Raw genomic sequence first — 24,288 nt, forward strand, 5'->3', positions numbered from 1 at the left:
TCAAAAACAGTAACAACAAATCTCACAAAGGAGACGTTACTGGTGCCCGCTCGAGCAAACCGATGAACAGTAGGATGACAGTGATAGTGCTACAGTGCTATTATTAGAAGTTAAGCATTTCTTCATGTTATTAGTTTCAGGTTTTCTCTCTCTCTCTCTTTTTTTTCCTGTTTTTTGGGTCACATCTAAACGCGATATTCAGGGTTTACTCCTGGCTCAGGAATTATGCCTGGCAGTGCACAGAGTTTACTTCAGTGCATAAGGAACCAAATGAGATCTGGGGATTGAACCCAGGTCAGCCATGTGCAAGGCAAGTGCCTTACCCACTGTACTATGACTAGCCCCAGGTTTTCTCTTTTTTTAAATTCTACGCTTATATTTTCTATCCATTTTATCTTATTTCATTTTTGGAAGGAGGGCTTACCTGCAGTGCTCATGGATTACTACCTGCTTGGTACTTGGAGGATGCTCCCAGCAGTGCTCAGGAAACTTTGTGTTGCCCTATTGAGGATTAAATCTGGGACTCTGGAATATACAAGTATGTGTTCCAGCCTTTTGAGCTATCTCCCTGGCCACTGGTTCTTCTTTTTGTAGGTCAAGATATGAAACCTTGGTCAGCTCTGTGCATTTCAAATCTCCCAACCTAGAGTTAATTTTTTTAATGTATAATGTTTTTATTGCATAGAGTTCATTTTCTGATAAATTTATCAACTATTTCCTGTATGGTGTATATCTTAAGGAATTCTTCCTTGAGGCCAGGGATGTAACTCAGCATCATAAAAGAGAAAGAAGTCAGATTTATATATTTAACTAGTTTCTGCTTTTGTGTTTTTGACATTTTCTATAATAAAAATTTTTTAACTAAACCTACTGGAATCCATTTTAGTGACAAATGTGTTTAGTTTCATTATCTATAAGTTTTTGTAGACGAAGTAATCCATTACCCCACCAATAATATATTGAAGTTAAAGGATTACTTTTCTCTATAGTTTCTTTATAATACTTTGTCATTTGATCTCCTTTTATTTGTTTTAGGCCATACTTGGTGGTGCTCATGGGACTAGTCCTGGCTGTGTGCTTGGGAATCACTCCCAAAGGTGCTCACAGGGACCATGTGAGATTATAGACTGGAGATCAGATCTGGGCCTCAAATGCATAGTGTGCTCTCTCTCTCTCTCTCTCTCTCTCTCTCTCTCTCTCTCTTTCAAGAATTGCTCTTATACTTGAGGAAATAAGCAAAAGAAAATATACCTACCCTGAGATCACAAGAATATATACTTACATTTTTTCCTTCTAAATGCTTTGTTTTACTTTATATATTTAAGTCTTTGATCCATTTGGAATTTATTTTTATAAATCAGGTTTCTCTAGATATGGGTCAATTTCTTAAGTTCTGTCTCTCCTCTTCTATTGATTCAATGTGAGTCACTCTCACCATTCTCATTTATATCTTTAAAACTAGTTAACAAGTCTCTTCCACCTTCTTATTCTTTTAAAGAATGTCTTGGCTCTCCCTAGTCTTTCTTCCAAATGAGATCAACTTTTCAAATTCCACCAAAAACTCTGTAGGGATTTTCTTTGTAATCGTACTGAATTCAAAGATTAATTTGGGGAAATTTGCCATATTTATAATATTGAGTCTTCCCATCCATGAAAATGATATACTGTTAATTTATTCAGGCCTTCTTTTATGCCCCATGAGAATATTTTGTAATCTTTTCCATAAAACCCTTATACAGTTTTATTGCTAATTTGAATATTATATTTTCTAGTCAGTTATTAATGGCATAAACATGAGTGTAATTTTTTATGTTGAGCTTATATTTACCAATCTTTCTGTCGTTAGTTCTAATGAAAGCAGCCATAACAAATCTTTACTTTGTTATAGTCTTTAATGTAATGTTTCTAAAGTCACATTATTAAATCTAATATTTGCTGTGGATTATTTTTTGGTTTTTTTTTTTTTTAGGCCCACACCTAGCAGTGCTCAGGAACTTAAAAAAAAATAATTTTTTTGTGCTGGAGGGAGCATGTGGTGCTGGGGATCAATCTTAGGGTCCTGCATACAAATGCTTTAAAAAAATAAATTGTGCGCTTCAGCCTTTTGAAATAATCTCACGACCCTTGTCATAGGTTTCTAAATATCGGCAGGTTAAGGATAGTCCTTTCTGTTGTTTTGCTGAGGTAAAGTAGAACTGTTGTTTCCTTCCTAAAATAGCTCAGCATGTTCTTATTCTTATTTTCCTGGCTCCCAAATAAACATAGTCTTAACCCTTAGTTGTTTCATGGGATATGTACTTATTTTCCACTCGTTTTCTTAAAATGACAAAGATGGTTGGAAATAATCGCTCTGGATAAGAACTACATGCTGAAAACAGGTAAAGGAACAAAGATGACAGCATCTCAGTACCTGTATTTTAAACCATAATACCCCAAAGGGGGGGCGGGGAGAGAGAGAGGAGAGAGAGAGAGAGAAAAAAAAAAGCACTTTAACCATTGTAATATCTCTTTAGGTCCTGGCAGTGGTCTTGTGTTACTGGGGTTCAGACCTCGGCCTCTCTCATGTAAAGCATGCACTCAGCCAGTTGAGCTTTTACCTCTCCAGCCTTCCTTTTTTTTTTTTTTTCCTCCAGCCTTCCTTAAACTTTATATTGATGGAACAATTCAAGGACTTAGGAAATAACATGTCAGAATTTGGGGCATAGAGGAACTAATCTGGTAGTAATGTTTAAGAATAAGGAATGAAAAGCAAGAGACCAGATAGAGACAGCTATAATATCTAAGGCTGTGGTCATGAGAATCTAGCTTAGACTAGCAGCAATACCAGAGGAAAGGACAGATACGGGAGCAGCATTGTGACTTGACTTGGTATTTCTTTGCAGATAAAGAGGTTGAAATAGGGAAGAGTCTAATATCTTTACAACATTTTGAGACTGAGCTAGAAGATTTTAACTTCTGTTGATTAAAAATGGGAATGTTGGAAAGAAAACATTTGAGGTTGGAAATTCTTAAGGAGATGTTTGTTGACCACCGCTGTACAGCCTCCAGAATATTATCCTGACAGCTCAGTCAGTGAATGCTTTTTCTTGAGTTCAGTGCTGGTGAAAGTGACCAGAGAGAGAGTGGAGGGTGGAGAAGGAGGGGAGGGAGGAAGGGATAAGGTTACCAAAGGGAGGAAGGGGTGTTGAAAGGGTGGAGAGCTGCCAGTGGACTATGATTGAGAGTAGTTGGCATTGGTGATGGTTTGGTATGGTAGCAGTGTGCCCCTAAAATACCGGGGCTGGAGCGATAGCGAAGTGGGTAGGGCGTTTGCCTTGCACGAGGCCAACCCGGGTTCGATTCCCAGCATCTTGTATGGTCCCCTGAGCACCACCAGGAGTAATTCCTGAATGCAGAGCCAGGAGTAACCTTTTGCATCGCCAAATGTGACCTGAAAAAAAAAAAAACATAATACAAGATTCATCTCATATAGAACTGTCATCCTGTTGTTCATCAATTTGCTCGAGCGGACACCAATAACATCTCCATTTTGAGATTTTTTACTGTTTTTGGCATATTGAATACAGCACGGGAGCTTGCCAGGCTCTGCTGTGCAGGCGGGATACTCTCAGTAGCTTGCTGGGCTCTCCAAGAGGGATGGAAGAATCGAACCTGGGCCGACCGCGTGCAAGGCAAACACCCTACCCGCTGTGCTCCAGCCCAATACAAGATTATTTAAAAAATTAAAGAATACATTTTTAGGGAGAAAATGTTTGAATCCCACACCCGTTTATAAAACTGATTCCTTAGTTTTTAGGACTCATAGTCTTTTAGTCCTTCGTTCCTAAGAAAAAAGGAATAATAACACCACTGATTTATTTAGTAGTTTTGAATATTAAATGAAGTAGTATCTGTGAATATTATAGACTTTTAAATTTTATATTAAGGTGATTTCAATAGAGTATTAGAAAATTGTGTAGGCAAGATATGGTGTACCTTGAAAGGACAGGGCAGCTGGAGGTATATAAGGTAGCTCTACTGAAAATAGGAACAGTATTGAATACTTTATTATGAACCTAGAATAATATGTTTCAGTAGGACTTCATGCTGAAGTGAAATGTTTTGCACTGTGTCACCAGTATGATAGTCATTCACCCATATGAAGCTTCTAAGCATTTGAAATGTGGCCTGGTACATCTGAAGAAATGACTTTTTAAGTTGTGGTAAGATATATTTAAAAAATTAATTTTGCCATTAAGTGTATACAGTTCAGGATAACTAAATATAATGCAATCATCACCACTATTCATTTTCAGAATTTTTTCACCACTCAAACTTTATCCATTAAGCCAAAAAAAAAACCCAAAAAACAAACAAAAAAAAACCCTTTCCTCAGCTGATGGTAACCTCTAATCTACTTGCTCTCTTAATGTCTTAATGTTCCAATTTGAGATGATCAGATAAATGGCATCAGGCTATTACTGTTATATGTCCTTTTGTATCCACTTAGCATAATGGTTTTAAGTTTTAGCCATAATGTAATCTGTATCAGATTCCTTTTTATGGCCAAATAAAATTCTAATTTATTTATATTCTATTTTTTATTTCATTGTTGGTTAACTTAAAGGTCTGGATATTAATTCTTTTTCAGTTTGTGTCATTGTGGAGTTTGGTGTGCTTTTTATTTGTGAGGGGGCTGGTGCCTGAGATCAAACCCAGGTTGGTGGCACTCAAGGCAAGTGTCCTTCCCACTGTACTGTCTCTCTGGTCCCTGTCCTTTTTCCCCATTGTTTCAGTTATTGTGGCTTTGCATATGGCCAACCCCAATTTATTCTCCAGCACCACATATGGTCTCCTGAGCATTATAGTAGTGACTCCTGAACACAGAACCAAGAGTGCCCCTGAACATTGCTGCATGTGTTGCCCCAAGCAAAAGGATTGTTTTGGTGATTTGGGGCCCTTTGAGGATGTGGCTTAGTAGTAGTGCACTTGCCTTGCATGTGTGAGCCTCTGGATTGAGTGCTAATATTACCAAAAGATTTTTCCCATAAGAATTTTAGGATTTTTTTTTTCCTGCAAAAGTCCCACTGAGATTTTGGTGTACATCAGTTTGGGTAATATTAATGTTTTGGTCTGCAGACATAGGATTAATTCTCTTATTGAACTTAAATTTGTAGTTATGTTTTATTTTAGCCACATCTGGCCAGTTGTTACTTTGCTGGACAGCATTCCTTAGAGAATTATCCTCAGATTTTTTTTTTCTGTTTAAAACATTGGAGTATAGTGACATCTGCAGAAACCTCTGAGTACCTGAATCATTGATATCAGTGTGTCTGTCTGAACCGTGGGGAGTGAGGTACACAGGAGGGGCGGGTCCCTTCAGGAGGACCACAGGCAGACTTCTGTTTTTCTTCTAAAACATATCTGGCTTCTTCCAAATCAAAAGAGATTCAGATGTTAATTTAATTTTTTTTTTTAACTTTAAGAAGGGACTGGAGCGATAGCACAGCAGGTAGGGCGTTTGCCTTGCGCAAGGTCAACCCGGGTTTGATTCCTCCATCCCTCTCAGAGAGCCCAGCAAGCTACCAAGAGTATCCCGCCCCGCATGGCAGAGCGGGATATCAAATACCTGTGGCGTTTTTGATATGCCAAAAACAGTAACAATACGTCTCACAATGGAGATGTTACTGGTGCCCGCTCAAGCAAGTTGATGAACAATGGGATGACAGTGCTACAGTTACTTTAAGAAATTAGAAAAAGAGGCCAGAGTGATAGTATAGCAGTTAGGTCCCTTGCCTTGCAGATAGCCGATCCAGGAGTGATTCTTGAATACATCCACTAGTAAACCTTGAACACCACAAGTGTGGCCAAAAATAAACCCAGAAAAATTAGCAAAAGATAGATTTTGCTGTCCCACAGAATGGATCTTTTTCCTATTTCCATATAAGTAGTGACTGTGGTGCCCAAAATGGAGTATTCTAAAGGAATCTCTCTCTTCTCCTTCCCTCCCCCTCCTCTCCTCATTTGTCTCTTTGTCTTTGTCTCTCCCTTCTTTCTCCCATCTCTGTGGGGAGAGAGGGGAGTAAGGGAGGGTAGTCACACCTGGCAATGCTAGAGGGTTACTCCTGACTCTGCTTTCAGGAATTACTCCTGGCAGTGCTAGAGAACCATGTGGGATGTTGGCCACATGCAAAGCAAAAAAGCCCTACCTGCTGAACTATCTCTGGTTCCTCCTTTCCCATCTTTCACTGGTGGTGCCAGAGATTGAACCCAGGGTCTCACACATGCAAGCATTGTTCCACTGAGTTACATGTTTCACCCAAGAAATTCTCTTTAAGGGCTGGAGAGCTAGTACAGTGAATAAGGTACTTGCCTTACACACAACCAATGCAGGTTGGATCCCTAAAATCCTATATGGTCCACCAGGAGTGATCCCTGAGCAAAGAGCCAGGAGTAAACCCTGATCATTGCCAATTATGGCCCAGGAACAACAACAACAAAAAAAAAAAACTCCCTCTCCATGAAGATGTTGGTTATGTCAAAGCACTTACATCTTGATATCTCTCATGCTGTCTGTTCTCAAGGGAATTTTAAAAGTTCCTTTTAGATACCAGTAATTGTATTTCAAGTGCATTTTCTTTGAGAGTTAAGTAGTCAAGAGTCAGACCCAGCAAGACAGGGCTGGGGGGTGGGGGTGGTACTAGAAAGATAGTACAACAGGTTAGATACTTGGCTTGCACACAGCTGACACAGATTCAATCCATGGCATCCCATATGGTCCCCCAAGCACCACCAGGTGTGATTCCTGAGTACAGAGCCAGCAGTAACCCCTGAGCATCACTGAGCCCCGCCCCCTCCCCCCCCAAAAAAAACCCAAAGAGCCAGTTGGGGCTAGGGAACATACCTTGTGCGCAGGAGACCCAGATTAAATCCCTGACACTATATGATCCACCAGGCACTGAGTTGTGTGTAAAACACACACAAGTTCAAGGGGGGGGGAACATATCAAAAGGAAAAAAATACAGAATGAACACTCTACACTGTAATTAATTGATTAAACTAGGATATTCCCTCTTGTGTTCATCCTCTCTTTCCTGTCAGATAAGAATTGGTTGAGAGGGAGCCAGGGATGTAGATTAGCAGTAAAAGTATTTGTATGCATAAGACCTGGGTTTGATCCCTGTCACTGGGAGAAAAGTTTAAAAATGTAATAAAGGGACTGGAGTGATAGCACAGCAGGTAGAGCATTTACCTTGCACTCGGCCTACCCGGTTCGATTCCCAGCATCCCATATGGTCCCCCGAGCACTGCCAGGAGTAATTCCTGAGAGCATGAGCCAGGAGTAACCCCTGTGCATCGCCAGGTGTGACCCAAAAAGCAAAAAAAAAAAAAAAAGCTCTCTAGAAAGAGGATGCCTTGCACATCCAGGAGCAGTGTGTTCCTCTCTCTCTCTCTCTGTGTGTGTGTGTATGTGTGTGTGTGTGTGTGTGTGTTGGTGGAGTTCCTGGGTTGGGTTGGATTGTGTTGGGTTGGGTTGGGTTTGGCTTGGGGACCACACCCGGAGGTGCTCAGGGTTTATTCCTGGTGCTCAGGAATCACTCCTTGTCATGCTTGGGGGGACCATATGGGATACCAGGGATCAAACCTTGATCAATTTCCTGCAAGGCAAATGCCCTACCCACTGTACTATCTCTCCAGATCTTGTTTGTGGTGTTTTATTTCAACACTGTTATAACTGACTTACAGAGGAGCCCTCTATCCACTTAGAGACAAAAAATGGAACTTCCATTTCCAGTTTGACCATAATCTGACCATCAGCTTCTCCTGAAAAGAGGGTGGAACATTTCTCTATGTTTAAAGAAATAGACTATTTTAGTTGCTACCCAGTTCTCCAAAAAATTATTTTTCTACCTTACTCTACTGCCTTATAGCTTATACTTCGTTCTCATACTCACTCCCTCATTATATAGAGATAACCCATAGCCTCTTTATTATAGCATTTGGAGTTTCCCACACTGATGTTGTTCTGTCACCACTTTGCCAAAATGCCAGTGCTAACCACTTGGGTGTTCTGGTGTCAGAACTTACAAGTGTCCCAACTGTCCCACCCAGCTTCCTCAGTTCTCTTCTTTCTCTCCTGGGTTGTTATCCTGGAATGCTGTTCCTCTTGGATTTCAGTGTGTGCAGTCTTACTTGGGTGGAGCTTTGAGCTGTTCACAGGAGTGCTGGTAATGTCTGGCCTTCAGTACTGCCAAAAGGCAAAAAGCTGGCGTCTTCTCAGTTTAAAACACATAGTTGGATTCCTAGGGTAGTGTTAGATGGAGGGTGGAGTGAGCAAATACCACTCTCTTCCTACTGTGTTTTCAGGAAATGATTATAAAGCAGCTATAAGTGCATAAGAAATCAAAAGAATGTATTGGCATCCTCACCCCCCCCAAAAAAAAAGATTAAATCAGTCTCTTCTCTCCCTCTCTCCTTCTCCTTCCCTCCTCCCATCCTTGTCTCCTCCCTCCTTCCCTCCTCTTAGGCTCTGTCCCAGATCCACACCCTTATTGTTCAGGCTGGGCTTGACTTTGGTAGTATTTCACAGCAAAAGGGCTTTTGTTAAACTGTCTCTTTTCTTCCCTGGAAGAGAACTTGGCTATAGCCTGTTGAACGAGAGCTGAACTTTTCCTTTAGGTAAACTGTGGGTTCCACTTCCCTGTCCTTTCCCCTCCCAGGAGGAGTGCGGGCAGAGGCATATAGATGGGAGGAATAGCCCGTGCCAAGTTTGAATCCCTCAGTTAGGGAGTGGGGTTTCAGAACTAGTTGTAAACTGTTCACAGAGACAGTTGTCAATGAAAGGAGTTCTGAGCCAGCTACAAAACCCATTTTTTTCCTTCCAGCTTTCTTTCTCCCTTATGTTGCCCCTTTGCTTGCTCCCTATATGGGGTTTATGGCAAATCTAGGAACTTTGGTGTCTATGTCGTACAGTGATAGATTTTGCTGTGCAGAGCAGACCATCCCTGCACTGCCCCTCCCGCCTCCGCAGCTGCTTGCCACTGATCGAGGTGGCGACTGAGGCTGTGTGTGTGGCCGGACTCAGTGATGAGCCTCCCACCCAGGCCTGGGGAAGCCCTCAGCCAATGTGGTTCCTGTGGCAGCAGCCAAACACACCAGAGCTCCTCATACCTTCAGGGCTGTGGTGTAACAGCCAACTTTATGCGGTGGCATTGTTTAGTATTGGTTGACTTGACTTCTCTGTCCCCGCCCTCTGTCTTTAAAAGAATCTGGCCATCGCCCAGTAGAGAAGCTGGCATTTTTGCAGAGTGGCTTCCTGCCACCGCTCACAGTGGGAGCCAGGACCACCTTCATCTCTGCCCTCCTACCCGTGTGGCAAAAGTCCTTTCTATGCTAAGCCTCCCGTTGTGGGGTTTCAAGTTGCCTATGATCAGGACATGGCTATCTGCCAGGTTATCTGCCCAAATAAACATTTATTGTTTACAGGAATGTGTTTCAGCAGCTGTGGCTGATCCCACTGGTGAGATCCTCTCATTTCTTGAGGTCTTAAGTCAGTAATAGGGCTGAAGTATCCAGATACAGAATTGCTGGAGATAGAGAGACTCTTAAGTGACCAGCCATTTATAACGTAGATGAACCATTGCCCCTTCTCCGTGCTCTGTCTGCTACAGCCAAATTTGTCTTTCAGTTCCCACCCCTGCCTCCTAGATATTGAAACTACCTCACCATTTTCAGTATCCATGGCCTCTAGAATTTTAGGGTTTATATAAAATCTGATAAAAGCAAAAGCAACTAAAGATTTTCTCTAGTTGGCCAAACCAACATTCTGATACATCATAGCAAGAAAGCTGTTCAGTGATGGCAATAGAAATGAACACACAGATTCTCTTTTTTTTTTAAATCAAAACAACTGTTTCCATTGCATCCAAATGTCTTATTATACTCAGAATAATTTTACCATGAGCTCACATGTTGTCACCATCTAGATTCTGTCGTTCTCATTTATTTCCTTTATCATGTCTGTCCATCTCTTTCTGCATCCATCATCAATTTTCTCCCCCTTTTTGTGGGGGGGGGAGTTCTTTGGGTCATACCTGGCTCTACTCAGGAATCACTCCTGACAATGCTTGGGGGACCATATAGGATGCTGGGGATTGAACCCCGCCCATGGGTCGGCCACATGAAAAATCGCCCTACCTGTTGTACTATTGTTCTGGCCCCAATTTCTCTTTTTTGGTGTGGAAGGTCACCAAGCAGTGCTCAGGGCTTACTCCTAGCTGTGCATTCAGGGATCACTCCTGGCAGTGCTCAGGAGACCATATGGAGTGCAGGGATTGAACTTGGATAATCTGTGCACAAAGCAAGTGCCCTACCATCTGTACTATCTCTCCATTCCTGATTTTCAGCTTTTTGAGCTATCCCCATTGGCCTTCAGATTTATAAGAAATTACCATACTGCCTCCAAGGTAGCTGTACCGTTTTTTTATCCTTACAAAACTGTTGTTCCTTTTCTTCACTTGTATTTGGTAATATCTGTCTTGGATTTTAGTCCTCCTCTGGTAGGTGTTCATAGTAGTATCTAATTATTCTTTTGATGTGAGGAAGATGATATGGTGTGAGCTGCTCCCAGTAGTACTCAGGGAACCATTCAGTGCCAATGATTGAACCCGGACCTCCTACATGCCAAGAATGCTCTCAGCCCATTGAGCTATCTTTCAGGCCCTCTCTTTGTTGTATTTATTTTTATTTGTTGGTCAGTCTGAGTTAGCAGTTAGGCCATGCCTGGAAATATTCAGCTGCTACTTCTGGCCGTATGCTTAGGGATCATTTCTTGCCATGCTCAAGGAACCATATGTGATGCAGGGATCAAACTAGAGTTGACAACATACGAGACAAGTTCCTTAACCCTTGTATTCTCTGGCTCTCAGTGTTTTAATTTCCAGTTTCCTAATGATTTGTCATGTTGAGCATCTTTTCATATGCTTATTTGCCATATCTAGTCTGGTGAAGTGTTCATTCAGATGCTCAGATATCTTGTCCTTTATTTTTTTTTTAATTTTGTTTGTCTTTTATATTAAAAAATTTAGTTTTAAGAGGGCTTGAGCTATAGCACAGTGGGTAGGGCATTTGCCTTGAACACAGCCAACCCAGGTTCGAATCCTCTGCCCCTCTCGGAGAGCCCAGCAAGCTACAGGGAGTATTCCGCCTGCACAGAAGAGCCTGGCAAGCTACCTGTGGCGTATTCGATATGCCAAAAACAGTAACAACAAGTCTCACAACGGAGACATTACTGGTGCAGAGCAAATCACTCAAGCAAATCGATGAGCAACGGGATGACAGTGATACAGTGAAGAGTCACTAGTTGATTTGTGTGTGTATGTGTGTGTGGTGCATGAGTGTGTGAGTGGTGTGCGTTGTAAGTGTCTCATACATCCAGTGCGTGTACATGAACAGTGAGCTACATTCCCAGTTCTGATTTTGCTCGGGGGAGAGATTAGTGGGAGGGTCACACCTGGCAGTTCTCAGCGCTTACTCTAGTCTCTGCACTTGGAGGTCACTCCTGGTAGGCTCAGAGGACTTTATAGTAGCCAGGGCTCAAGTTCAGGTTGGCCATGTGCAAAGCAAATAATCTAACCACGGTAATAACCCTCCTCCCCTGATTTTTAAGTGTTAAAATGACCTGGCTTAATTTGAGTGAACCCTATTTTCTGTATTCAGTTTGCTAATATTTTGGCAAGTACCTTTATGCTTTTGCTCTTAAGTGATACTTATAATTTTGTTGTTGTTGTTGTTATATCTTGTCATGTTTTGGCATTAGAATTATGCTGACCTTATTCATTGACTTTGGAAAGTTCTCCATTTGCTCAAAGAGTTATATTGGTATTCATCTTTGAATGTTTGTTAGAGTTTACTAGTACTCTCTTGATCTAAGATTTTTGTGGTTAACTTTTTGATAAGGACTTATGTTTAGTTATCTAATGTATGTAGTTATTTGCATTTTTTTTCTTTTTCTTTTTTGGGGTCACACCTGGCGATGTCAGGGGCTACTCCTGGCTCTGCACTCAGTAATTACTCCTGGTGGTGCTCGGGGGACCATATGGGATGCTGGAAATCGAACCTGGGTCGGCTGCATGCAAGGCAAACGCCCTACCCACTATACTATCACTCAAGCCCTGTTCTTTGTTTTTTATTTTATCATTGTTCACCTTGTTTTATCATTCAATTCAGAAGAACTTTACTTCTTCTTTTTTTTTTTGCTTTTTTTGGGGTCACACCTGGCGATGCACAGGGGTTACTCCTGGCTTTGCACTCAGGAATTACTCCTGGTGGTGCTCAGGGGACCATATGGGATGCTGGGAATCGAACCCGGGGCGGCTTCGGGCAAGGCAAACGCCCTACCCGCTATACTCGAGCCCTGTTCTTTGTTTTTTATTTTATCATTGTTCATCTTGTTTTATCATTCAATTCAGAAGAACTTTATTTCTTATATAATCTAAGTTATCAAACTTGTTGACATAAAATGTCATTTTGACATCTCAACCATCTGTAGTGATCTATGTATTATTTAGAACTGGGGTGTTTAAATTACAACTAGTTGGGGTTTTTCCTGTACATACTGATGTTATTGATATCTAACTTAATTCCGTTATGATTAGAGATCATACTGTGCATTATTTTATTCCTTTTAAATATAGTGAGCCTTGTTGCCTAGTTCACCACATGTCTATAGTATATGCTTGAAAAAAATGTATTCTGGGGCTGGAGGTTTAATTCAGCAACCGGCACTTGCCTTGCATGTGTGGGGTCTGAGTTTCATCATTGGAACCGTACATTTTTTAAAAAGATAGAATAATAAGGATATACTGTGTGAGGGAGCCAGAGTTATAGTACAGCAGCAGGTAAGGCACTTGTCTTGCAGCCAACCCAGGTCTGATCCCTGACATCACATATGGTTCCCCAAGCACACCCAGGAGTAATTCCTGAGCACAGGGCTAGGAGTAGTTCCTAAGCATCGCTGGGTGCCCCCCAGCCCCAGCCAAAATAAATAAATAAATAAACTGTGGATGACAATTTTGCAAAAATTGTCTTCGTAAAGCACAGGTGGATAACATTTCTCTCCTTTAGCCACTTTATAATGTAAGTTTGTATATATTTTCTTTTTCTTTTCTTCTTTTTCTTAATAATGTAAGTTTGTATTCAGCAGGGGACACCTGAGAATTTCCCTCTCTCATCTCTGGTCATGCTTTTCCTTGATATCTCTCTTTTTTTTCCAATGATAATAGAATAACTTCTCCAGCCTTCTTATGTTTATTATTTTCATGGTATATCTTTCCCAATTCATTTGCTTTTAACTAGTTTATCTTATATACGAAATGCATCTCTTTTCTCCCCCCTTTTCCTTCCCTTTTTTGTTGTGGTGGTAACTGAAGGTCATGCACTTGAATGCAGTATTGTATCTTTTGTTGCGGTGTACTAGAATTCACACACATAGTACTTGCACTCTTGTTGCGGCACAAAGGGTCAGATTAGGAGAACCAGAGGTTAAACTCACAGCCTCAAGATTGATCAACAGGCACTTTATCACTGAGCCACACGTCCCAAACTCTGAAATGTGTCTCTTCTTGGCAACATATAATTGGATCTTACTTTTCAATCTAGTCTACTTTTCCATGGAGTACTTAGTTTATTAACATTTACTTGAATTAATTTTACCCTAGCAAGTGGGGCACCTAGACGACGAGGATGATTATAGTTTTGGGAGTTTGGGGGTTTTTTTTGTTTTTTGGTTTTTTGGATTGGAGTGATAGCACAATGGGTAGGGCATTTGCCTTGCACGTTGCTGACCCAGGTTCGATTCCTCTACCCCTTTTGGAGAGCCCAGCAAGCTATGGAGAGTATCTTGCCCGCCGGCAGAGCCTAGCAAGCTCCCTGTGGAGTATTCAATATTTCAAAAACAGTAACAAGTCTCACAGTGGAGATGTTACTGGTGCCTCTGCTTGAGCAAATCGATGAACAACAGGATGACAGTGATAACAGTAGTTTTTTTTGTTTTTTTTTTTTATTTGTTTGTTTTGCTTTTGAGGTCACACACAGCGATGCACAGGGGTTACTCCTGGCTCTGCACTCAGAAATTACTCCTGGCGGTGCTGGAGGGACCATATGGGATGCAAACGCCCTACCCGCTGTGTTATCGCTCCAGCCCCAGTTTTGAGTTTTTTTTTTTTAATGTAGGAGTACTACTGTTTGTTCAGTCATTGATTAAGCTGATTGAGTGGGCATGAGCTCCCACATTACTTATCTTTTTAATTTTTTTAATTGAATATCTGTGAGATAGACCATTACAAAGCTGTTCATAATTGGGTTTCAATCATATAATGATCCAGCACCCATCCCTCCAACAGTGTACATTTCCCACCACCAATATCCCCTGTTTCCCTCCCACCATCCTTAAACACCCCACCCCTTACCCCCGGCCTCCCTCTACAAGAGGCACTTCCTTCTTGCTCTTTCTCTTTTTCCTTTTGTGCATTATGGTTTGAAATGACTGGAGTGATAGCACAGCGGTAGGGTGTTTGCCATGCACACGGCCGACCCAGGTTTAATTCCTCCATCCCTCTCGGAGAGCCCAACAAGCTACCGAGAGTATCTGCCTTCACGGCAGAGCCTGGCAAGCTACCCATGGCATATTCGGTATGCCAGAAACAGTAACCACAAGTCTCACAATGGAGATGCTACTGGTGCTCGCTAGAGCAAATCAATGAACAACAGGACGACAGTGCTACAGTGCATTATGGTTTGTAATACAGGCACTAAGAGTTCAGGGTGTTTGCTTAGGGCATTCAGTATGTTTGTTTATATTTTTTATTTTAATGAATCATCGTGAGATACAGTTACAGACTTACAAATTTTCATGATTACGTTTCAGTCAAACAATGTTAGCATACCCATCCCTTCACCAGTGCCCATTCTCCACCACCAATGCTCCTGCCACCCCCATCCCTTCCCATCCCCTGCCTCTGTGGCAGACATTCCCTCTTGCTCTCTCTCTCCTTTAGGGTGTTATGGTTTGCAATATAGGCACTAAGCAGCTATCGTGTTTGGTCCATTGCCTACTTTCAGCACACATTTACCATCCCAAGTGATTCCTCCAACCATTATTTACTTAGTGGTCTCTTCTCCACCTGCCTTTTCCCTCAGCACGAGATCGGCTTCCAAGCCATGGGGCCACCCTCCTGGCCCTTATCTCTACTATCCTTTGGTGTTATTCTCCTATTATGTTACTTTGTATTCCACAAATGAGTGCAGTCATTCTGTCTGTCCCGCTCTTTCTCACTCATTTCGCTTAGCATGATACTCTCAATGTTGATCCACTTATATGCACATTTCATGGTTTCATCTTTTCTAACAGCTGCATAGTATTCCATTGTGTAGATATACCAAAGTTTCTTTAACCAGTCATCTGTTCTCGGGCCCTCAGATTTTTTCCAGATTCTGGGCATTCAGTATTTTTATTGGAACAAGAAGGCTGGAGTAGCTTTTTAACTGGGTGGCAGCTTTGGGGTATGAATGTGACTGCTGAGGCTTACAGAAGTGTACAGGGAGGTAGAGAGAAGTAACCCATCCTGACTCTGAGAAAGCCTGGAGATTTCAGTCACAAAACCCGCATACCAGAATTTTCAGCAGATTATGTCTCCTGAGACATGGAGCCAGGCCGGGAGTATGGCAGCAGTTTTGGATTGTGGAAGTAAGTGGCGCCAGCTACTCTGCTTGGGTGGGCACCAGGCTGACCCGCGTCCTCCAATTTACCCTAGTCTGTTCAGCCTTGTGTGGGTCCAAGATTAACTGTGACTTTTGATCTCTTTTGAGATTTATTTATGGGTTTCTGAAGCAAGGCCAGTAGTAAAGCTTGTATAGCTGAGCCAGAGGTGGTTTGTGGGTATGGCTCTCATGTACCTATCATTTGGCCATTTAATTTCTTTGGTTAAGTTGGTCCCAAGTTGTTGGGGTCTGGCCAAAGGCACAGAGACAATTTGGAGGTATCAGGAAGCCTGAAAGGCATCATCAGGCTGCTGATGCACTTGCCACACAGGTACAGGTTGACCTGCTGGGGACACTGTACCCCCTGTAGTTTTGTTCTTGTTCTAGTTTTGTTTCCTCCCATTTATACTGTTCTTTTATACCTTTTGAACTTCCTTTCTGGGGTTACTTTAGATGTTCTTGTTAAGGGTTCTATTTTAACTTATTTTTTGGCTTTTTATCTATGCTTCTGTAGCTTCTTCAGAATAGTTATAGATTATTGGTTGCATCCTCGACTTTTCAGCTCTATTGTCTCTGTTGTACCACATCACATAAAATACAGAAACTTTGTAACTCATTGTTATTATAGTTGTTTTATATAGTATACAGTAGAGTGATAGCACAGTGGATAGGGCTTTCACCTTTCACGTGGCCGACCCGTGTTCGATTCCTCCGCCCCTCTCAGAGAGCCCGGCAAGCTACTGAGAGTATCACACCCGCAAAGCAGAGCCTGGCAAGCTACCCGTGGCGTATTTGATATGCCAAGAACAGTAACAACAAGTCTCACACTGAGAGACGTTACTGGTGCCCGCTCGAACAAATCAATGAGCAACGGGATGACAGTGACAGTGTAACTTAGTGTAACGTATATATAATTTATTATATAAATACATTATAGACCCCCACCTGACAGTGCTATGGAGTTGATCTGGTTTGGGGTTTGTAATTATGCAAGGCTTAGTCCTACTGATTTTTGTTTTGTATTTGGCGGCAGAGGAGACCTCATCCGGCCATGCTCAGGGGTTAATCCTGGATCTGCACTCATCAGGGGACCATATGGGATTTCGGGGATCAATCCCAGATTGCAGCGTTCAAGTTAAGCACCTTACCCACTGTACCATCTCTCTAGCCCCAGTTGTACTGATTTACTGTTAGCAAACAAACTGAGTAACACTGAAGTCCTATGCTTACGAGAGTGTTCATATATGATAAAATATACATAATAAAATTTACAGGCTGGGTAATTAATTTAGTGCTAGAGCACGTAGCTTCCATGTGAGAGGTCCTAAGCAACCACACACACAATTTTTTAAATTTTTCATTTGTCTTTTATCTTGTTGCTTTTGGTGTTGTGTGCAAGGTAGTATCATAAAACTTATTTTTTTTTGTTTTTGTTTTCTTCTAAAAGTTTATAATTCAGCTCTTTCATTAGATCTTTGAGAGCATTTTGTTCTTAATGTGTTGTTAGGTAGGATCCAACTTTATTTTTTTTTCTTTTTTGGATTTTGGGCAACACCTGGCAATATTCAGGGGTTATTCCTGGCTCTGCACTCTGGAATCACTCCTAGCAGTGCTCGGGGGATCATAAGGGATGCTGGGGATAGAGCCCAGGTCAGTTGTGGGCAAGGCAAGTGCTTTGCCTGCTTTACTATCTCTCTAGCTGCCAACTTTATTCTTTAGCATGTGGATATGTAGTTTTTCCAACACCAATGTAAATTATTATGGCTTTGTTTTCTTTTAATTGTGCTGGGGGCTGAATCCAGGACCTCACACATGCAAGACAGGTGCACTCCCCCACCACGCCACATCCCTGACCTCCTTTTATGAGAAAAGATTATTTTTTATGTCCTCCTTTAAAGATGTCTTCACCAGATGTAGGTATTTTTCAGTACTTTAAGTATGTTTATCCATTGTCTTTTTGTTCTAATGGGGCTTCTGTCACTAAGAGCCTTGAACCTCTGTTTTCTGTACCCCCTGACACATAATCTTCTGAATGTGTTTAAGGATGCTAAAGTTTAAGGGCTGGAAAAGATAGTATAGCAGGTAAGGTGCTTGCCTTGCATATGGCTGAAGTTATCCCCAGCATCCCATATGGTCCTGATACTCTGATTAGAATTACTTTCATTTTCTTAATTTTTTTAAATTTCATTGAAAAATCTTTGACATTATGAGATTTATTATTAGAACAAAGTATTCATTGCTTATCAGTTTTCTGTTTGTGTTTCTTCATTAGATTTCTTGCTATAAGCGGAAGTTTCAGTTTTTTTTTTCTTTTTTTTTCTTTTTTTTTTATCTTTTGGCTTTTTGGGTCACACCCAGCTATGCTCAGGGGTTACTCCTGGCTCTGCACTCAAGAATTACTGCTGGTGGTGCTTGGGGGACCATATGGGATATCGGGGACTGAACCTGGGTCAACCGCATGCAAGACAAACGCCCTACCCATTGTACTATCGCTCCAGCCCTCGGTTTTTAATTTTTTAATTATTTTGGTAATGCGAGTTAGGGATTAAACCTAGGGCCTCACACTGGAAAGCAAGTGCTCTACTACTGATCTATACGAGTGTGTTTGTGTTTCCCATTACTCCTTAAAAAAGATACTTGGGAAGTCTACCTTATTTACATCCAGCTATATTACATAAAAATCTTTTACTTTTTGTTTTGTTTTGTTTTGGGGCCATATGTGATACTCAGGGGTTTCCCCTGGCTCTGCACTCACCTGGAGCACTTGGGAACTGTATGGGATGCTGGGGATCAAACCCAAGTCAGCCATGTGCAAGGCAAGTCCCCTACCCACTGTACTATTTCTGTGACCCTTTTACTTCTTTCTTAGCTGATCACTTTGGGTTTTCTAAATATATTAACTTCAAGCAAGTACAATTTTTATTTTAAGTCATACATCTCTTTTTCTAAGAATTATATGTTTATATTTTGCCTCACTGCCATAACAAGCTTTTAGAAGCATTAAATTATAATACTCATCACTGTATCACTGTCATCCCATTACGCATTTGTTCGAGCAGGCACCAGTAACATCTACATTCGGCCTAGCCCTGAGATTTTAGAAGCCTCTCTTTACTCGTCCTTCCCAATGGTGCTGCATTGGAGGCTCTTTCAGGGTCAGGGAATGAGTCCCATCATTACTATATGTATCAAGTGATAATTTCTTAATATCAAATACTCCATTTTCGGATACTCCAGATTATTTCAAAAATGCCATTTTAATAACAGATATGTCAGAGTTAAGATCCAATAAAAGTTTTATACTTTATTTGTGTTATCTCCAAAAGGTCTTAAAGGTCTTTTAATGTCTGATTGTTTCACCACTCCAACCTTTTGCTGTAATTCATTTTCTAAGATATTTTGATTTAAAAACCATCAACAAGGGCCGAAGTGGTAGAACAATAGGTAGGGCATTAGCCTTGCACACGTCCGATGCAGGTTCGATCCCCAGCATCCCATACGGTCCCCTGCGCACTGCCAGGAGTGATTCCCGAATGCAGAGGCAGGAGTAACCCCTGAATATCTCCGGCTGTGACCCAAAAAGCAAAAATTTAAAATAAAATAAAAACCTGCAACAACAATGTTCTGTTGGGGGTGGGGGGAAGTTGGGCCACATCCTCAGCAACTATTCCTGTCTCTCTGTTCAGGAGTAACCCCTAGCAGTGCTCAGGAAACCGTATGCAGTTCCAGGGATTGAACCAGGGTGTGGATTTTTGTCCTGGTTTGGGTTTTTTGTGTTTTGTTTCATTTCGTTTTGAGACCATACCTGGAAATGCTCATGGATTACTCCTAGCTCTAGGCTCATGGATCTGAAGCAGCTACATGCAAGAGTGCTCACCTCCCATATTATATCTCTCTAACCCTATTCTTTATTTATTCTTAGGGGGAAAATACTACTTAAAGTCTTTGCCTATCTAAGAATCTTGTTCCCACCTTGTACATAAATGACTAGCTGGTGTTGCAACAGAAAAGTCTGTCTGAAGATCTTTCTTTCTTTCTTTCTTTCTTTTTGTTGTTGACTTTTGTTTATTTTTTTTAAGTTTTTATTTTATTGAATCACCGTGAAAACAATACAAAGCTTTCAGGTTTAAGTCTCAGTCATCTAATGATTGAACCCCCATTCCTTCACCAGTGCATATGTTCCACCACCAAGAACCCCAAAATACCCCCTCCCACCCAGCCCCCACCTAAGTAGCTAATGATCTTCACTTTATTCTCTCTATACTTTGAATACATTCAATATTTCAATAGAGAACTCACTATTATTGTTTGGAATTTTCCCCCAACAATCAGGCCTGCTGAAAAGGCATCATTTAATAATTTCTTTTCATTGCTGAAAATGAAGACTCTATGAGCGGTTTTGGATTTCTGATATTTTAGCTCAGTTCACAGTCTAGATGCATTTCTGTAAGAAGCCACTCTGGGTGCCAAAATGGGTTAGAAGACCTCTCGGATCGTAGTCTTTAAGAGCAGAGGGTCCGTTTTGCGCTGGGCAGCCCCGGATCTTATCTGGGCTGAGGGTGTGCCATAACGCCCCCTTCCTATGACCGCCTATGAGCCACAAAACTGCAAAATTTATACCTCTGGGTTGGGAGTCTTAGAAGGTGGCTCTCACCATGTGGATGTTGCCGCCGCCATTTTCTGTGCAGAAAAACAGGGTGGAGAGGAAAAATCCATCCCCGGGCGGCACGGAGTTGTAGCACAGCTCACAGTCTAGATGCATTTCTGTAAGAAGTCGCTCTAGGTGCCAAAATGGGTTAGAAGACCTCTCAGATCATAGTCTTTAGGAGCAGAGGGTCCCAGATCTTTCTTTGTTACAGCTGATCCAGATTCACTCCTCAAAACCCCATATGGTCCCCTGCGCTTATCAGGAGTGATTCCTGAGTGTAGAGCCAAGAGTATGCCTTAAGCACTGCTGAGTGTGGACCCCCCCAAAAAAAAATAATAATAAGATAAGTCTGGCTTTCTGATTTGTATTTTTTTCAAAATGTGGCAGAAGTAAAGATAGGCCTGAAGACAAATGGGTATGATCTGTCTGGATTTTCTCTGCTGGTACTGTAGCACCATCTGTCCCCACACCAGCATGAAACAGAAAGGAATGGGAAAGATCTAAATGCTGTAATTTTTTCTTATGGAGTGATTTTTTCCCCATTATTATTGGAAGTTAAAAACCAAACAAAGGTATGTGTGGGTCACAGATGGCAGATGTCTGGTAGGTATGCTTTCATTCTGTATCCAAAAAAGCCACTATTGATACCCTCGTAGGATCCACTTGTACCTTTTTAGCAGTGCCACAGTACTGCCACAGTATGTATGACTCTTATCTCTGTTGCTCCAAGGTAAGGTCATTAATGGAGTGTTGCTGCAAGGTCTCATTGTGCTTTATCAACCAGCTAAAGGGTTTAACCTCAGTTTCTTATTCTTCATTCCTGTCCCATCTGTATTAGTGTGACAGAAAGTTGACTATATTGGGTATATGATTATCTAGTACTGATAGATGTTGGTTTTGTTTTGTTTTTTTCACCCCAGTCAGTAGAAAACTGGAAAGGTAAATAAAATAATTAGAAACATACTTAACCATTCTAACTGTAAGATCTACTTTTTAAAAATTATTTTCTAGGAGCTGGAGTGATAGTACAGTAGATAAGGTGCTTGCCTTGAACATAGCCACCCCAGGGTTGATTCCCGGATCCTTTATGGTCCCCAAAGCATCACCAGGAGTGATTCCTGAGAGCAGAGCCAGGAGTAAGCCCTGAGCATCACTGGGTGTGGCCTCCCACACCCCACCAGAGGGGGAAAAAAAGAATTTCTAGGCCAAGAAAATGAAATTGCTCAGAGGGCTCGAGTTCATGTGTTGCAGGAGGCCTGAGTTTGATCCTCAATACCGTATAGTCCTCCAAGGGCTGCTGGAGGTGACCCTTGAACACCAGCGTAGCTCCCAAGCATCACCATTGCGGCCCAAAGGGTAAAAAGAGTTTCTATCCTGCCAAGTCAAACACTTTGAGAGTCTCTATTCATTTCATTATAAGTATTTTATTTATTTTTTTAATTCTCTTTTTTGTTTTAAGGCCACACCCAGTGGTCCTCAGGCTTACTCCTGGCGCTCTGCTCAAGGATTACTCCTGGTGGGCACAGGGCACCATAAGGGGTACCAGGGTTCAAACCACGTGCAAGGCAAGTGCCCTATCCATTGTACTGTCTCCCTGGTCCCCAAAAGTGAGACAGTCTTAAAAAACTGCTTGCGTATGTCTATGTCTGTGATGTTTTTCATAATAAATAGCTCCGGTACCTTCCTATAAAATTCAGAAAGGAACATTCTAGTGATTCATGAACATGCCTTCCTGTTGTGTCTCAACTCTGCAATTTGCTATCTCCTTCACCAGACCCACTTTACACGACCCTCACCACCTTGTGTCTGCTGCCTGGTTTTCAGTTAAACCATTGCCCAAAGGCCCAGTAAACTGCACCGCAAAAGGCAAAGACAGTGACTGAAGGACTGGAGGTAGTGCAGTGATAGCACACTCCCCTTGCAGACAGTTCACCGGGCTCAATCTCCAGAATACCTTATGGTCCCCTGGACACAGTATGGCCCAAAACACAAAACAAACTACAAAGTACCTTGCACATAGGTGGCCCAGGTTCTATCTTTGGCATCCGTATTAGTCCCCTTAGCTTACAAGGACTGATCTCTGAGTGCAGAGCTAGGAGTAAACCCTGAGCACAGCTGGAAATGGCCCCAGAACAAAACCAGGGGAAAAAAAAAAAAAGCTACCTGGTAATCTTGCTATCTAGATAAAAGAAACTTACTGTGGAATTAGGGATAACCCAGAATGTTATGCTCTTGTGCAGCCAGAGCCCTTTCCCAAGGCAGCTTTTTGAATATCCGTCTGGGAAACAGGAACTATTTCACATATTCATATAACTCTAGTACTTGTTACAATTCTTCGGAATTGGTAAATTTTAAGAATATACTTTCAGATGTTTGGAACTCATTTTGCCTGCTCTTTTTGTTTCTTTCACTTTTTTGTTTGTTTCACATTGCTATGAATTGAACCCAAGGTCTTGTGGCCTTATACACGCAAGCAGACTGCACTCAACCTCTGAGGCCTGTCCCTGACCCTGTTTTCCTTTTTATTCTAGTAAAAGTATGTATAGTTTTAAATTTTACTTTTAATTCTCTAGGACAGAGGTCCCCAAGTCAATTTGGCCTCCCCTCACCCCTTTTTAATTTTTGGTTTGGGCCACACCCTAGCAGCTCTCAGGGGCTGCTTCCCAGTTTAGTGCTGGGAGACTATGCATTGCCAGGAACCAAACCCAGATCTAGAAACAATCCACGTGTCCAAGAACTGAATGAAGAAACTGTGGTACATATACACAATGAAATATTACTCGGGCATAAGGAAAAATAAAATCGTGAAATGTGCTGCTACATGGAGGGATCTAAAGAGTATCGTGCTAAGTGAAGTCGGTCAGCGAGAGAGACCGACACAGAATGACCTCTCATGTGGGATGTAAGGAAATATAATGGTAGAATAACGGGTACCCAGATACAGTGGAAACAAAGAACATGAGAACTGTACTTGGGAGGAAACTTGCCCTTGAGGGGCTGGAGGGGATGACGGGGAAGGGGCAATGTCTGTAGTGGAGGGAAGCGTTCAACCAGGAGGAGATGATGCTGAAGGTGGGAAACTGTTAGGTGTGAAACCCTGTCGGCAGCAGTACTGTAAAGCACAGTGCAAGAATGTATTTTTAAAAAGCAGACTGGTGGGTAGGAGGCAAATGGATGGAGGACAGGGTAGGGGGTGGGGGAGGTGAATGGAAATTGGACGTTGGTGGAGGGATGTGTGTTGAGAAATTGTGTGCCTGAAACCTAGTCAGGAATAACTTAGTAATTTCATGGTAACTAAATTTTTTAAAATGAATTAGTTAATTTTTTTTAATGAGAAAAGAATCAAACCCAGGGCTCCCAAATGGAAAGCATGCATTTCTTGGGGCTGAAGAGATAGTACAATGGGTAAAGTGCTTGCCTTGCATGCAGCTGACCCAGGTTCAGTCCCTGAGCACAGAGTCAGGAGTAAGCCGTGACCACTGTTTACTCCTGACTCGGGGGAGGGGGGGCGAGAGAATTAAAGTGTGCATTCCAGTTCTCTGAGCCATCTTCATGGCCTTTTAAAAAAAATTTTTTTGGGGGGGTCACACCTGGCGATGCACAGGGGTTACTCCTGGCTCTGCACTCAGGAATTACCCCTGGCTGTGCTCAGGGGACCATATGGGATGCTGGGATTTGAACCCGGGTCGGCCGCGTGCAAGGCAAACGCCCTACCCGCTGTGCTATCTCTCCAGCCCCAATTTATTTATTTTTGTATATGTCTGTGATGCTGAAGATCAAACCTTACACATGTGAATTATGAGCTCTACTGCTAAGCCTCATCCATCCCCAGCCCCTCTACCATGCCTTCTCAAAAAACAAAAATCACCACCACCATTTGCATCTGATACTATGACTGCTCC

At 41.9% G+C, this 24,288-nt stretch overlaps 1 protein-coding gene and 1 non-coding gene across 2 annotated transcripts in view; one reads left to right on the forward strand and one right to left on the reverse strand.

The window, feature by feature from the left end:
- The window catches only part of SMG6 (SMG6 nonsense mediated mRNA decay factor), a 282,134-nt gene that overhangs the window by 206,776 nt on the left and 51,070 nt on the right, over positions 1 to 24,288 (forward strand). The window lies entirely within an intron of this gene.
- Positions 20,763 to 20,894, reverse strand: LOC129404028 (small nucleolar RNA SNORA55). The gene has a single exon (XR_008629638.1). It is a non-coding gene; the product is annotated as a small nucleolar RNA SNORA55 (small nucleolar RNA).

The sequence above is a fragment of the Sorex araneus genome, chromosome 3, assembly GCF_027595985.1.
Source record: "Sorex araneus isolate mSorAra2 chromosome 3, mSorAra2.pri, whole genome shotgun sequence".
Classification (NCBI taxonomy): domain Eukaryota; kingdom Metazoa; phylum Chordata; class Mammalia; order Eulipotyphla; family Soricidae; genus Sorex; species Sorex araneus.